At 33.8% G+C, this 15,615-nt stretch overlaps 1 long non-coding RNA gene across 3 annotated transcripts in view; it reads right to left on the reverse strand.

Moving 5' to 3' along the window:
- Positions 1-1,750: 1,750 nt before the first annotated feature.
- Positions 1,751-15,615, reverse strand: part of LOC308609961 — a 186,036-nt gene continuing 172,171 nt past the window's right edge. Inside the window, exons 4-6 of one of the 3 annotated variants that reach the window (XR_014014373.1) lie at positions 10,765-10,986; positions 5,293-5,560; positions 1,751-2,937 (exon numbers count right to left, since the gene is read on the reverse strand). This is a non-coding gene — a long non-coding RNA (uncharacterized lncRNA). Of the gene's footprint in view, positions 2,938-4,627; positions 5,561-10,764; positions 10,987-15,615 lie in introns of those variants that run through there. The other 2 variants (XR_014014374.1, XR_014014375.1) reach the window with 2 other exon arrangements.

Here is a 15,615-nt window from a genome sequence, read left to right on the forward strand (position 1 = left end):
TATATGGGAATAGAAACTAAAAAAGAGTGGATATATGTATAACAGACTCACTTTGCTGTACAGCAGAAACTAACACAACATTGTAAATCAACTATACTCCAAAAAATTAATTAAAATATTTACATATATTGTATACAACATATATATTAACTATATATTATTTATATATATTAGAGATTGCTCCATCAAAGACGTACAAATTATAATTATGATGAGATACCACTACGTACCACTATAATGTCTAAAATTTAAAAAACTGTTAATATCAAGTTTTGGTGTGGACCTAGAGAAACATGAATACATTGTTAATGGGCTTGTAGCATGAAAGCTTTAAAGTTAAATATACATTTACATATGACCAAGCAATTACCTAATAGTTCATACTTATCCAAGAGATATGAAGTCTTAGGTCACACAAATTTGTTCACAAAAATGTGTAACACCATTATTCATAATAGGTAAAACTGGATATGACCACAATATCCAAGATTTTTTTTTAAACATCTTTATTGGAGTATAATTGCTTTACAGTGGTGTGTTAGTTTCTGCTTTATAACAAAGTGAATCAGTTATACATATACATATGTTCCCATATCTCATCCCTCTTGCGTCTCCCTCCCTCCCACCCTCCCTATCCCGCCCCTCTAGGTGGTCACAAAGCACCAAGCTGATTTTCCTGTGCTATGCGGCTGCTTCCCACTAGCTATCTATTTAACGTTTGCTAGTGTATATATGTCCATGTCACTCTCTCACTTTGTCACAGCTTACCCTTCCCCCTCCCCATATCCTCAAGTCCATTCTCTAGTAGGTCTGTGTCTTTATTCCCATCTTACCTCTAGGTTCTTCATGACCTTTTTTTTTTTTTCTTAGATTCCATATATATGTGTTAGCATACGGTATTTGTTTTTCTCTTTCTGACTTACTTCACTCTGTATGACAGACTCTAGGTCCATCCACCTCACTACAAATACATCAATTTTGTTTCTTTTTATGGCTGAGTAATATTCCATTGTATATATGTGCCACAACTTCTTTATCCATTCATCCGATGATGGACACTTACGTTGCTTCCATGTCCTGGCCATTGTAAATAGAGCTGCAGTGAACATTTTGGTACATGACTCTTTTTGAATTATGGTTTTCTCAGGGTATAGGCCCAGTACTGGGATTGCGGGGTCATATGGTAGTTCTATTTTTAGTTTTTCAAGGAACCTCCATACAGTTCTCCATGGTGGCTGTATCAATTTACATCCCCACCAACAGTGCAATAGGGTTCCCTTTTCTCCACACCCTCTCCAGCATTTACATGGTACTGGCACAAAAACAGAAATATAGATCAATGGAACAGGATAGAAAGCCCAGAGATAACCCCACACACATATGGTCACCTTATCTTTGATAAAGGAGGCAAGAATATACAGTGGAGAAAAGACAGCCTCTTCAATAAGTGGTGCTGGGAAAACTGGACAGGTACATGTAAAAGTATGAAATTAGAACACTCCCTGACACCATACACAAAAATAAACTCAAAATGGATTAAAGTCCTAAATGTAAAGCCAGACACTATCAAACTCCTAGAGGAAAACATATGCAGAACACTCTATGACATAAATCACAGCAAGATCCTTTCGGACCCACCTCCTAGACAAATGGAAATAAAAACAAAAATAAACAAATGCGACCTAATGAAACTTAAAAGCTTTTGCACAGCAAAGGAAACCATAAACAAGACGAAAAGACAACCCTCAGAATGGGAGAAAATATTTGCAAATGAAGCAACTGACAAAGGATTTATCTCCCCAATTTAGAAGCAGCTCATGCAGCTCAATATCAAAGAAACAAACAACCCAAGCTAAAAATGGGCAAAAGACCTAAATGGACATTTCTCCAAAGAAGATATACAGATTGCCAGCAAACACATGAAAGGATGCTCAACATCACTAATCATTAGAGAAATGCAAATCAAAACTACATTGAGGTATCACCTCACACCGGTCAGAATGGCCATCATCAGAAAATCTCCAACAAGATTTATATGGGTGAACCAGTTGTGGTCTATCCATACAATGTCATATCATACAGCAGTAGAAGGATAGAATTATGAGGAATGCAACAAGGATGAATCTCAGAAACACTATGCTGAGAAAAAAGCTAGACACACAAGAGTATGTACTTTATGTTTCTGTTTATATGACTTTCTAGAAAAGGAAAAATGAATCTATGGCGACAGAAAACATATCAGCAGTTGCCTGTATCAAATATGGAGTAGAGAGTGACTGCAAAGAGGAAAGGGAAAACTGCAAAGGGGGGTAATAGGAAAATTGTCTACCTTGATGGAAACAGAGTTACAAAATATTTACATTTGTCAAAATTCATTAAAGTGGACATTCAAGTTAGTATATTTTTTATATTATACCACAATATATTTCTTTTAATAAAATAATTATGAAGAGTAGGTAAGTGGGCAAAGGACCTGAACGCCAGCTTTAGCTATGTTAGAGCTGTCAAATCAAAAAAAGATCAAGTTGCCCCTAATTTAAAAACCAAGAAAATGCATAGAAGTTGAGGAAGAGAGATTTTAACTTATTTTAAGAGTGAGTTTTCTAACAATTCGAGCTTCCTAAAAATGAAACAAACTGATTTTGAGTTGGCAATTTCTTTCTCAGTGAGGACATTCAAGTACAAGATGACGATCATTTTTCAGGTATGTTGTAGAAGTGCCTTAGAGATTGAAATTTGCATTAACCAATATTTAAGATGATTCAATAACATCAGAAAATATGCTATATTTATATATGCTCTTTTATGGTAGAGTTCTGTCTATAATGTTTTCTAAAATATCCTTTGAATTAATATTTCAATAGTAGTCTCCAGTGCTGCAAATGTAGGCCAGAAGGTTAGATCTGTGCACAGTCTATTTTTTAAGAAGCTTGTAATCTGGAAGAGAAGATAGACAAAAACGTTGTAGCAAAATGCAGTAAGTTTCATAATAGAGATATCCTCATGCTCTTATATGACATGGAAGCAGTGTCACATTCTTAATATGTCATTTTTCTGAAATACTTCAGTATTAATTTCTAACAATGATAATAATTAATTAAGGCATAAATTATTTACGGAGAGATACTAGTTATTCCTAAAATATTTGGAGATTGTTTTAACATGAAGGTATTTCTTAGAATACCTCCAGTAAAGTTCCAAAACGTGTCTTTCAAAGCCTAAATGTGTTTGTACGATCCTGAAAACCTCAAGGAAAAATGTGAATGTTGCCGATTATCCACCATTTAAAGTTTTCTAGGCTTTGGCATTTTTCTGTAAGTATAAATAATTGACTATGAACTATGCAGAGAGTTGTTTTACCTGAATTTCTTTGAGATCCATCAGATGTGGCCATTAAAATGAGCCAATCTCCTCCATTACAACTACTCACTGTGCAGGCTTCTAGTCAAGCATTGGTGGAGATAGCGCAGCTCAATTTAAATGTAAAATTCAAGGTAATGTAACTAAACAAGTTAGTCCTATCCTTTTCCCCTTACTTTCCCTTAGAGAGTTTCTGAAGTTAGGGATTTGTAAAATGAAAGTATTAAACCAAATTTAATAGCAAAATGTCATTGATATCATGAGTGAAACCAAGCCCAGTTTCCATTTACCCCAAAGTATAAATTGCCTATCTGAGAAGCAGTTCAAATTTAAGTCATGTCAGATTGGTGGTCTTTCTGAGTTTCAGTTTGGAACTCTTATTTGAAGTCATTGTTTCATTCAAGAGCATCTCAATATCAATAGCAGGTTTTCTACTTCAGCAAAAGCCTTGATGTACATCAGTGCCATTGGGTCCAGAGGATAGCCTCTTTGTACGTTTTTTTCTCCCAGTCTCACTGCAATGTTAAAGTCACTGATATCACAGAGCACATTTCTAATCCTAACTATATGCCCTAATTGGGGCAGAAATCCACTCCTCCACTTTTATGCAATGTATTAACAACCAGAAATTTAATTGTATTTGTTGAGACTGTAATATCAACGTGAAGCATTCCTTTTTTGAAGCTCAAATTCTTAACACTTGCTTTCCCCTTTGCAAGAAATACTTACTCCTTTACTCCCTTGTCCCCTTAGGCTACCTATGTCATAGTTCAGTTAAGAAGACATTTCACAAGGGATGCCTTTCCTCATCCTTCCAGGTGAGAAAGGCTCCCTGTTCCATGGCTCACAGTACCCTGTCTATATTTACTACAATTAGTAATTCTTCTTTAGACTGCAGGCTCTAAGAAATATGGACAATGCTTGCTTTTCCACACCTTGTATTACCAGCACCTAATGCAGTGCCTGGGACCTAGTAGAAGTTCTATAAATATGTAATGATTGCTGAATGAATGAATGAATGAATGTGTTAGTAACAAGATAAATGCATAAATCGTATTTGTAAAGCACAATACAAAGTAATTTCATGAATATTCACCCACTTATTTGTACCTTTATACCCTTCTCTTCATTTATATATCTTAGAATTACTTTTATCAGCAGGGATACAGGATTTAATGATGAAATTTTGAGGAAATGTATTAGAAATATTTGTGAGTGAGTAAGCACTATGCCATGGTGAGAGAGAGAAAAAAATAAAAGCTATTGCTATATTCTTGACTCAAGTCATACTCAATATTATTTGTTACATATTATATTACACACACAAATGCATTCTCACTGGCATGGTATCACCTACATTATTATAATTTCCATTTCCTTCCCAATCCCTCTAAAGCCCATACCTGACCCTTAGACTTATTAAATTGCATTGTTTTAAACCACTTCTCCAATTTGTCAAGGTCATATTACGGTCATGTTGAATTTTGATCTTGACAAAGTATTAATCAGTCTTATCAACTAAAGAGAACTGTAAATGACTAAATCCACATGCTTTTCTATCATCCTAGACTTGATGAAAATATTAAATAGCCTCTGGCCCAGGATTGACCTCTACATATAAAACTTCTGTCCACTTTGGTTGAGGAGGAACTATAAATGAGTTTCATTGTTCTACCTACTTTGTTTCCAATAAATAGGTCTCTGGTGCTGATCTATTTTTATAAATTTGTGAATGAATTCCATTTGTAATATTTTTATAATATTAATATTTAATGTCTGATTTCAAGTCGTGGATGAAAAAATGCTAACATCAATGAAAACTACCACTTGCCCAAATAGATTAATAATAGTAAGAACAGGTAAAGTAGATTTAAAACCTACTGTCATCTTTATTTACTTTCCTGAATTGTTCCCACTGTGCCACTTCCTTACTTTCTGAATATGACAGGTTCATGCATGACGTCCTCCTCTAGATGCTGTGCCATTAAGAAATCTCCCTGATTATAATAGGTGATCATCTATGATGGATAATAAATATGCTTGTGCATTTTCAATCACAAATCCACGTCTTGCACACTGAAATGATTTTACTTGTTGCTTGATCACGGGGACTTCTTCCTCTGAATAAATAAGACTTGACTTTGCCTCTTTATGCAGTCATCTGTTCACAGTTCTGCCTCTCTCCAGTAGACTGTGTCTCCTTAAAGACAAATGAATATTCATTCATCTTTGATCCCCTTTGCTTAGCATGCATAGTAATTGTTCAACAAATATTTGTTTAATAAGTTAAACACCAATATGCCGTGAAGTAGGAAAATCTGGAGATGTGAGTGGTCAAGATGGGGGGTGTGATTAAAGGACCCCTCTGAATTCTAAGAACAACATACTTAGGAGGGAATGCATGAATAATCAACGGGGCTGACTACTTGACAACTAGTATGTATTCAACTTTCAAATTCTATATTATAAGCATCCCTGAGTGTAATTTGAAATGGATAGACAGGAATTTTTATTTTATTTTTTCTAATGAGGAAGCAGTGTAGGTCTCTATTCTCATGGCCTCTGTTGCTTCCTATGAATATTTCTCCAATATCTTGACATAATCATTTTCAGGAAGCCAAGAGAGTCCAAAAGAAAATGACAAACAACAGAAATTGCTTTCATTTTCTAGTGTTTGGAAAAACATAAAAATAGGTTTAAGTTTTTCAAACATACTTAGATTTCATGAGATTTTACTTGGTTTATAATCAATATGATAAGATGCATATATATGTATATAGAATCATCATTCATTTTAAATTGGAAATAATGTGTATCCCCATGGCTGATCTGCAAACTGTCCATAATAAGAACCAAGCTTATGTCCTCCTAAGTCTTTTGTAGCCCCATTTTAACACATTTTCTGAAAGTTATTTCACTTCAACCACTCTAGATACTTTCTAAAAAAACAATAGATGACTTTTTAAAATTTTCCTTTCAAAATGAAAATATTAAAATATGCTACAAATTGGTGCAATAATGGAAGCTACAACTTAGCATGTAAGTTTGTTTGTAATTGAGCAAAATATGTTCCAATAATTTTTGCATTGTATTTGCCTTTCTCTCTGTAATTACTAACCCTTTTTCTTTCACTATGGAATGTGAATTTTGATTTCTCATCTTCAAATTTGCCTTTAAATACATTTCTACCCTTATTTTTCTTCCATCTGGAAGCTAAGTTTTCAAGAGAAAATTTGTTGCCACAAATATTGAATGTCTTCATATTAGGAATAATTCTAATGCAACTACTTTGTACTTGGAAATGTGCCACTGTGTTTAGGAAGGCTAAACACATACTTTTGGGTAAGTTCAAAAAAGATTACTCCAATGATTCAACCAAGTATATTTCAAGCATATTGATAAGAAATTTCAAACTAATTGTGTGTGATAGCCATCAATTAAAGACGTAAAATGAATGCCTGCTATTTTAAAACATAGTTAAGCCAAGGAAAAGCTGTGCATAACTAGCATGTTCTGTAAAGATAATTGGCTCACTAACTAAATTCTAACAGCCCATTCACATTTCTAGATTTTAATTGAAGAATGGATGGAAATAGTAAGGTGAGCTCATTGCCCAATACACATAAGCATGGGACAATTTTAATTTCTGCAGAGATGCCCATATTGTGTGAAATCTTATTAATATTGTGATGGAATACAGTGAATCATGCTGTGAAAGAAGCACACATTTGCTGTACGTGTGTTCACACACACACACACAAACACACAGATACACACACATTTCTTTTCTCTCCTCTCTATTCTCATTTCAGTCCCATTTTTCCTCTTCTTAGATAACTGGTATCATGAATTGAATATAAATACTTTGAATCCATGCTTGAACTTTTTACTATATGCAAATGAATCCATGAAAAACACATGATTGCTTTGAGTTTTAAAAATTTGTAGACATGTCATCATGCCAAATATGTAATCTTAAAAATCATTTATCATGTATATAATTAATTATTTCGAGTGAAGTATTGCATTGCATCTTAAAAATAGTTTATATATGTCTTTTGTAAGCAGCATAAACTGGAATTTTTAAATTTATTTTTATTGTCTCTGTGATCAAATGTATTGTGATTATTGATCTATTTCTCCTTTATTTTTCCATGTTTTATCCCTCCCGGTACTAACTTCGTTTAAACACATTTTTCATTCTCTTTTTATGGTCTACCTTTTTATGAATCATATATGAAGTCTTCATTTTTAGTGTTTTCTGAAAAATTTGACATATATTTCTAACTTGAAAAAGTCTAAAACTAATTATCTCATCTTCCTCCTAAGCGGTTCACGGACCCCTCAAATTTTAAATCTGATCTCCAGTATTTCAGTATATTATCTAGTGTTTTAGTTTTACTTTGTACATACCCCCATTGGCTATTATTTTTTACACTCAACCGTTATTCAGATTCATTCCAACATTACAAATTTCTTTGCTGGTCACTGTTCAGTGCACCTTCCTACTTCTTTTTATTATGCTTATTTTCTTTCTTACTGAAGAACATTCTTTGTACAATGGTCTCCAATCTTGCCTAAAACACATGAGAATTATGTGAGAACTTTTTAAAGCTCCCATTATTGAAACACCGCCTAGATCACTGGTTAAAAAAAAAAAAATCTCCAAGTATTGGCTTCAGGCATCAGAATATTTTTTAATGCCTTCAGACAATTCCAATAGCTGCTGCTACTGCTTTAGTCATTTTGTTGTTGTTGTTGTTACAGTTTGTGGGTGGTAATTCCTCTTTGTCTATGAATGAAAATTTCTTTACTTCTTGTTCTTGAGTAGTTTTTTAAAATGAGGTGTAGAATTTTAATTTGGACAGCTATATGTGCTCAGTACTTTGAAGATTTTATTCTATTGTTTTCCAGCATCTACCTGTTTTCTGATAAGACAACAGCATCTACCTGTTTTCTGATAAGACAACAGATATTTAAAGCCAGCCCTCAAAAACAAGGCTTATTATTTCCAGGGCCCCCTTGAATTTCTTGGTTTCAACTCCTCCTCACTATTCTAATGTTGAATTTGTTTTTTCTCCTTAAATCCTGAGACTGGGGATCCCCCCCCATTTTTTGTAAGCTTGTTCATTTTCTTTTTATGTGTTCTACATGTAAAAGCAACATATAAAAGAAAACACAAGTATAACAAACTGTGTGTTCAGATTGCAAGAAAGGATTCTCAATATCAGTTCAGCCTATCCTATTGACTGAAAGCATTTACCTTGTTTCTTTTACAACTAACTTGAATATTATGAGTCTTACATCTAATATACAGTACTCTTCACCCTTCTTGGAACGTCTATGCTCAATAAGGACATTAGTTGATTTGTCACTAATATTGCTTTCCCTACATGTGAGTGCATTCAGAGTTCTATCCTGTCCCATATACATAGCATAATCTTATATTTTGTATCTAACTGGCATCAGTTTTCCTTTTTTTTTTTCGATTTACTTTTAAGGTTTACTTTTATCAGGACTGTACTGAAACACTCTTACACCTTAATAGATCTAATTGTCTGGACTTAAAATAATAGATTTCTCTATCACAGGGGCATTTGTCTGTACAGATACTGATTTCTGTTCTCTGCACATGTTTTCATGTTATATGCCCAGTGTAATATGAAGCGAGTTAATTTATTGTGTTGCATATAGTAAAGAATCCAGCAGAATAATGTTATTTAGGGTTTTTTTTTCATTATTTCTATGAATAACAACAACATCAACAATAATAGTAATAGAAAAATAATTTCTACCTATAGCAAGTCTCAGTTTTTTCTTAAATGCAGTAGAAGGCCCTTCACACTCTATTTGTCAGCTTGGCTTCAGGTTTTCATATTGTTGGCTAGAAGACAGATAAAGGGGATTATGGACAGAACTGAGCCTGGTTTCTGCTAATCTCCAACTTGAATTCTTTCAAGGGTTGCAAAATATGTTTCAAGTATTTCACAGGCCTTTATAACCTTTGTCATCTGTCTGGTATATGTGCCATCATGGGTGGATTTGGAACTGACATTTTATATCTCTGATCTCAACTGTATAAATATTTGTTTAGACTGACTATCAACATAGAACACAGACATTCTCTTCTGATGTATGGATGATAGAATAGTCCTTAACTGGGCCCCTAAGGATGGGGCAGGCACAAACTAACAGAGGGCAATGAGGCAAATTTTCAATGAACTCAGATTTTATATTTTCCTTTAGGTAAAAGAGTGGTTGCTTCTATACCAAAAAACTATTTCTTATAATTTGGGTTACATTAAAAATATCTCAGATATACAACCATTTATCGGAATCTATAATAGTGACTTGGTTTTCTCAAATACATTATATATGGAGTCCTTTAGACTGGAATTAAATTAATCATGGTTGTCATTTTTTTTTTCTATAGACTTCCCAGCTATTTTCCCCTAGGAAAACTCTCTTAAATAATCAAGAGAAATATTTTAGGCAACATTATGTAAATCATCACCCTTATTAGATGAATTAATATTCTTGAAGTTATAGCTCATTTCATGGAAATCAGATTAACCTGATGTTATGGGCATTGTCATTTATCAGTAAGTTATTTGTTCATATGCTCAGTATGTGACATAAAATATGTAACTTTAATAAGAGAATGGATCACCTCAAATAATTTAGCAAATCTTGAAAATGATAAGGATTAAAATTGTGGATGTATAAAGGACACAGAAGCTTGGAGAACTTTAAAACCATCTATTTCTCTCCTGTTTCCCTCACACAAGGAAATGAAGGCTGACACTTTAGCATGGTTTGGAAATCCTTCTAAAAATTATCTGACTTTCTCTTAGAATTAACAAGTAATTTAAAGTTTTAAGAACTGCAGAACTGATCACATGAATTACCATAATTTAGTCAAGAATGTTTTTGAATATCCACCTTTTGACAAACATTGTACATATATATATACCAGGTTGTAGAGATGAATAAAATCATCCTTAGTCTCAAATAACTGAAAGAAAAATCCCCCAGTATTAGTGAATACTGAGGAATTAAGGATGATGCTATGAGAAAATTTTTATAATGTGAAATTTATTAAGTTAAATAAAATATTGTGCTTTTGAGATTAGAATGACTTGGTTTTGTTCTAATGATACTGATGATAGACAGTGGTTGTATTTTGCAGAAGTTTTATGGGAGCAAAATAAAAACTTGATAATGTGATATAAATTTGGTCCCCCAAGGCGATTTTTATTGTTATTTCTATTGGTGTTGTTAATGAGAGAAATTTCTGTGAGCTATTAGAAAAAAAATGTGGATATCAATATCTAATCAAAAAGAAGGACAAAATAATGGATAATTAGAGAATATATATAACCAGTAAGTTAAAAATATACTCACATGCTAAGGAAGCACAGTGGTGGAAGTTTTGCTCATCATAAAGCTTTAACAGTGAGTAGAAGGTATCTTGGTGTCTTGGGTGTGGGAAGATATGCTAACAACCAGTGATAGATCCGTTGTAAAATTTGGAACTGTTCCTTTGGTATTAAATTTCACTTAAGACCTGTGCTTCTGGACAGGATGGAGTAACAGGAACTGGATTTACTCTCCTGGCTTAAACTGCTAAAAGTAAAAAAATATATATACATTAAACAATACTTTTAGACATTGAACAACAAACAGCACAAGACAACGGTTGTATAAAGCTGTTAATTATAATGATAACCCATAAAAACCAGTGGCATAATGTTTTGTGTAATACAGTTAAATGTTAGTGTTTGAACAAGTCCCTGGTCACCTGTGAAAAATAAAGGTGGATTCTCTTTTCATATTTATTAACAAAATGAATTTCATAGGGATGCAGTATTTAAATATGTTAAAATACTACAATTACTAGAAGAAAACATTTTTGTTTTATTTAATAAAAGTTAATTTTTAAAATTTTTTATATTTTTATGTGTTGCATTTATTGCTTTAAGATTATACAAATATGTTTTGATATAATTTAATACATGCAGCATCAACTAGAGTATTCAGTACACAGAGTATTCAATGGGTATAGGCTTAGTAGTGGGACCAAATTAGCCCTAGACTAAATTGTTTCACTTGCAGCCTAATAAGGCTTACAAGGAAGCCTCAAAATGATCAAACTATTTCTTAACTACCTCTTTGAGCAAAGTTACAAATATTTACAAAAATACAAATACGCCCTGCAACCAGTAAAGTAAAATTCACAATATCTGACATGCAATCTAGAATTACTAGGGATGCAAAGACGAAGGAAAATATAACCCATAACAAGGAGAAAAATTAATTAATGAAAACAAACTGAAAAAGGGTACAATCAGTAAACAAAGACATTCAAACAGTTATTATAACTAATTTTCATAGGTTCAAAAAGTTTAAAGGAAAGCGTCAACATCTTAAATAGACATACAGAGGATATAAAAATAACCCAAATTGAGTTCCTAGAGATGAAAAATATAGTTTCTGAGATGAAAAATAAACTGGATGGGATTAAAAGAGATGAGGCAATGCAGAAGCAAAGATTGACCTCCCTGCAAAAGCAAAATTTTGTTATTATAATCTGTCCCACTGAGTAGTCCAAATATAAAGTCTGAAATGCAAAATGCCAGCTTGGTCATCTTTTTCCATTTCAAGTTTGCTTTACCCTTTCTGGTTTGTGCTTCCAAAAATAATTAAAGTATAAAATTATGAAAATTGTATTCAATGGTATTAAAATTAAGCATCTATCCATTTTATGGATTGCCCTGCATAATGCAAATATCTAAAATCTAAATATTATGTGTATATAAACATATATGTATACGTACATATATGGATATATATCTCACTAGCAGAATGAAAAGAAAATATCAAAGTACAACACAGGTTGTGGAGGAATATAGTAAAGGAAAGTAAAATGATAGTATTTTTGTTTTTAGATATAGTTGCCCTACGCAGTGGAAAAAGGATATACGGATTAGCATATTTTATTTTCTGAGAAGCATGAATCAATTTAAAAGATGAATTTAAAGAATCATTAATTTAAATACATAATCAGTCTTCAATTTTTTTGTTACTGACAACATCCCCTTTAAGATTTTCAAAATGCTGAAAGGTGGGATTCCAAGATTTTTAGTTGCTATAGAAGCAATTATTAGCAAATCCTTTCTTCTAATCTCATTACAGAAAATAGTGCCCTTTGTGCCCAGAGAACTCCCATTAGAACAGATAGCTAGTGGGAAGCAGCCACATAGCACAGGGAGATCAGCTGGGTGCTTTGTGACCACCTAGAGGGGTGGGATAGGGAGGGTGGGAGGGAGGGAGACGCAAGAGGGAAGTGATATGGGAACATGTGTATATGTATAACTGATTCACTTTGTTATAAAGCAGAAACTAACACACCACTGTAAAGCAAGTATACTCCAATAAAGATGTTAAAAAAAAAAAAAAAAGGAACTGCATTTCGGAGCAGCTCAGAACATAGGGTGTACCACTCTGGAGCTATCCGACATTTCCTGTGTCTGATTAAATATTGTGTATATATGCTATGTATTTATATCTCCATCTAAATATACATCTGTATCTCCTAAAATACTCTCTCACATATAATGAAGTCACAGTTTCCAGATAGTTGTTCTGGTAGTCATTAGACAAAATATAGTCTCATTTATTTAAAAAATGTGAAATGAGAGAAATGTATGAAAAACTTGATCCATCTTCTGACTGAATTTGTGGTATTGGTACCTTCAGAAGAGGAAATAATTAATTTATTGTAAATTATTTTATTCCTCATTTATTAGAGAGGAAATTTATAAACTGAAACTGTTAGGGCTTAAAGGGTTTTTTTCCAGAAGATAATATCTGTGGTTCTCACCTTACACTGAGCAGTATATCACTAGTAAACAATCAGACAAATAGGTACATTATTAAGTTATTTTATTTTCACCTGGCTTTTTAATACTATCATCTGATATACATCATATTAATTGACACTGCAATTTCTTCCTTGATTTGTATATTTTTTTTTTTTTTTGCGGTACGCAGGCCTCTCACTGTTGTGGCTTCTCCCGTTGCGGAGCACAGGCTCCGGACGCGCAGGCTCAGCAGCTGCGGCTCACGGGCCCAGCCACTCCGCGGCATGTGGGATCTTCCCAGACCGGGGCACGAACCAGCGTCCCCTGCATCGGCAGGCGGACTCTCAACTACTGCGCCACCTGGGAAGCCCTGATTTGTATATTTTTTTCTACAAACACTTTGCATTCCAACTTCCACGTATCTGATTTACTCATCCCTGTGATGGTCTTCATCTTCAGACATCTTGCTGTCTGGGCTGTTCAACCCTGTGACAGTAAAAGCACACTCACTAGGGACTAGGAGTTTGAGAAGGACTTAGAAAATTGTTTGGAACCTGAAAAAAATGGCTCCAGAATATGAAAACAAATCTGCAAAATGGAGATCAAAACTTGTGTAATTAATATTTTCAACTAATATTACTACAACAGCAATGTTACTCAGCTTTCATATAGTTATCTATAAATTATATTGGATATGTGACTTGGGCACATTTTAATGCATTTGATAACATTTAGGGTAAAGCTTCTAAAAGGGCAATTGCCTAGGACTGAGGAAGGTTTAAAAATGGCCCTGCACAGAATGAACTAGAAGTGACTTCAATGGGAGGCTGAGGCAGAGATGCTGGACCCGGAGAGTGACAGAGCAGGCGTACATTGGAGAGAGCTTTCCTATATAGGAGAGCCAAGAATGTGTTACTTATTGAGGGGGGAGCATGAGGGTAGTGGACCCTATAATGAGAATCCTAGGATTGCTCCTAGATTTCTAACTTGGATAAATGACAGGACGGTACTCTTTGGTGAATACTAAAGGAACAGCAACAGCAGCAAAAGTCTAAGAATGGAACTTTAACATATCACAATGCCACCTTTAAAGTAAATTTGGCATTCTTCCCTTTTTGAATGAATGAAAATACATTAATTAAAGACATACACGGGCTTCCCTGGTGGCGCAGTGGTTGAGAGTCCGCCTGCCGATGCAAGGGACACGGGTTCGTGCCCCGGTTTGGGAAGATCCCACATGCCGCGGAGCGGCTGGGTCCGTGCGCCATGGCCGCTGAGCCTGCGCATCCGGAGCCTGTGCTCCGCAACGGGAGAGGCCACAGCAGTGAGAAGCCCGCGTACCACACACACACAAAAAAGACATACACATTCACACACCTGCTAATATCTGCTCTTCTGCAATCGTGTTTTCTGTATAGTGTCTAAATATCTCTTCCAGTTGAAGTAGTGCTTAAACACTTCAATATGCCTCTTTTCAGCCAAAAAGAAAAACTGTCTATGACTGTTTCAACATATTTTAAATATATGTATAATCATTGCCAACTTGTCTGCTTTGCAGATTCTAGTTTCCTATACAATATTTAATATCTCCCTTTATTGAAAATGTCATTGCTCAGTATTATGATTGTTTTTCATTTTGATTATATGTCTGAATATTAGAATTATTGATTAATCTCTTTATTAATGGAATAATCTCAGCACAATGTTCAATACACTTCTTCTCTACCATTATTATATGTTATTTTAAAGATTTTCCATACAGTTACTTTAAATGGGATTTTCAGATTTTTCAGGCTTTTTGAAGTCAGTAGGATAGGCTCCAGTGAGTAAAAGAAATGCTGAAGAACAACAATATGAATTAAACAAATTTAAGTAGTTAAGAAAGCACTAATCTAGTCATTGGGAAATGTATACTAATATTTACATAGTATGTATATATAAATCAATAGTTTCTAAATGAGATAATCTACTGAACAAAATATCTTAAAATATGAATGAAAAGATGTTGTAAAATCTCTATATGATTAAAGTACAAAAATTTTTATAAGCTTGGAAGATAAATAATAAGTGCATTTTTGTCTGGGAGACAAGTTGTTATCTGGGAAACCTCAAGACATTTTGTAGATTATTGAAATCACTTTACTATCAATCTTGAGCATTTCTCCTATCAACTCTATAATTAGTATTGGAAATTACCATGATGACTCTATTTCACTATCAGGAACATTGAAGAAACTATTTCAAGTGCTAAACATTGGTTTTAACAAATAAAAAACAATTCATCTGAAGAAGATGTTACAATGAGCTGAGGAATTAAAAGATCTCAAAGTAGAGAAATTTCACTGACTGCAGTATAAACAACTTGAGGGTAGAGAGTGTCTGTTTTTCCTGT

The sequence above is a fragment of the Mesoplodon bidens genome (assembly GCF_964165515.1).
Source record: "Mesoplodon bidens genome assembly, contig: HAP1_SCAFFOLD_206, whole genome shotgun sequence".
NCBI classification, from domain to species: Eukaryota; Metazoa; Chordata; class Mammalia; order Artiodactyla; family Ziphiidae; genus Mesoplodon; species Mesoplodon bidens.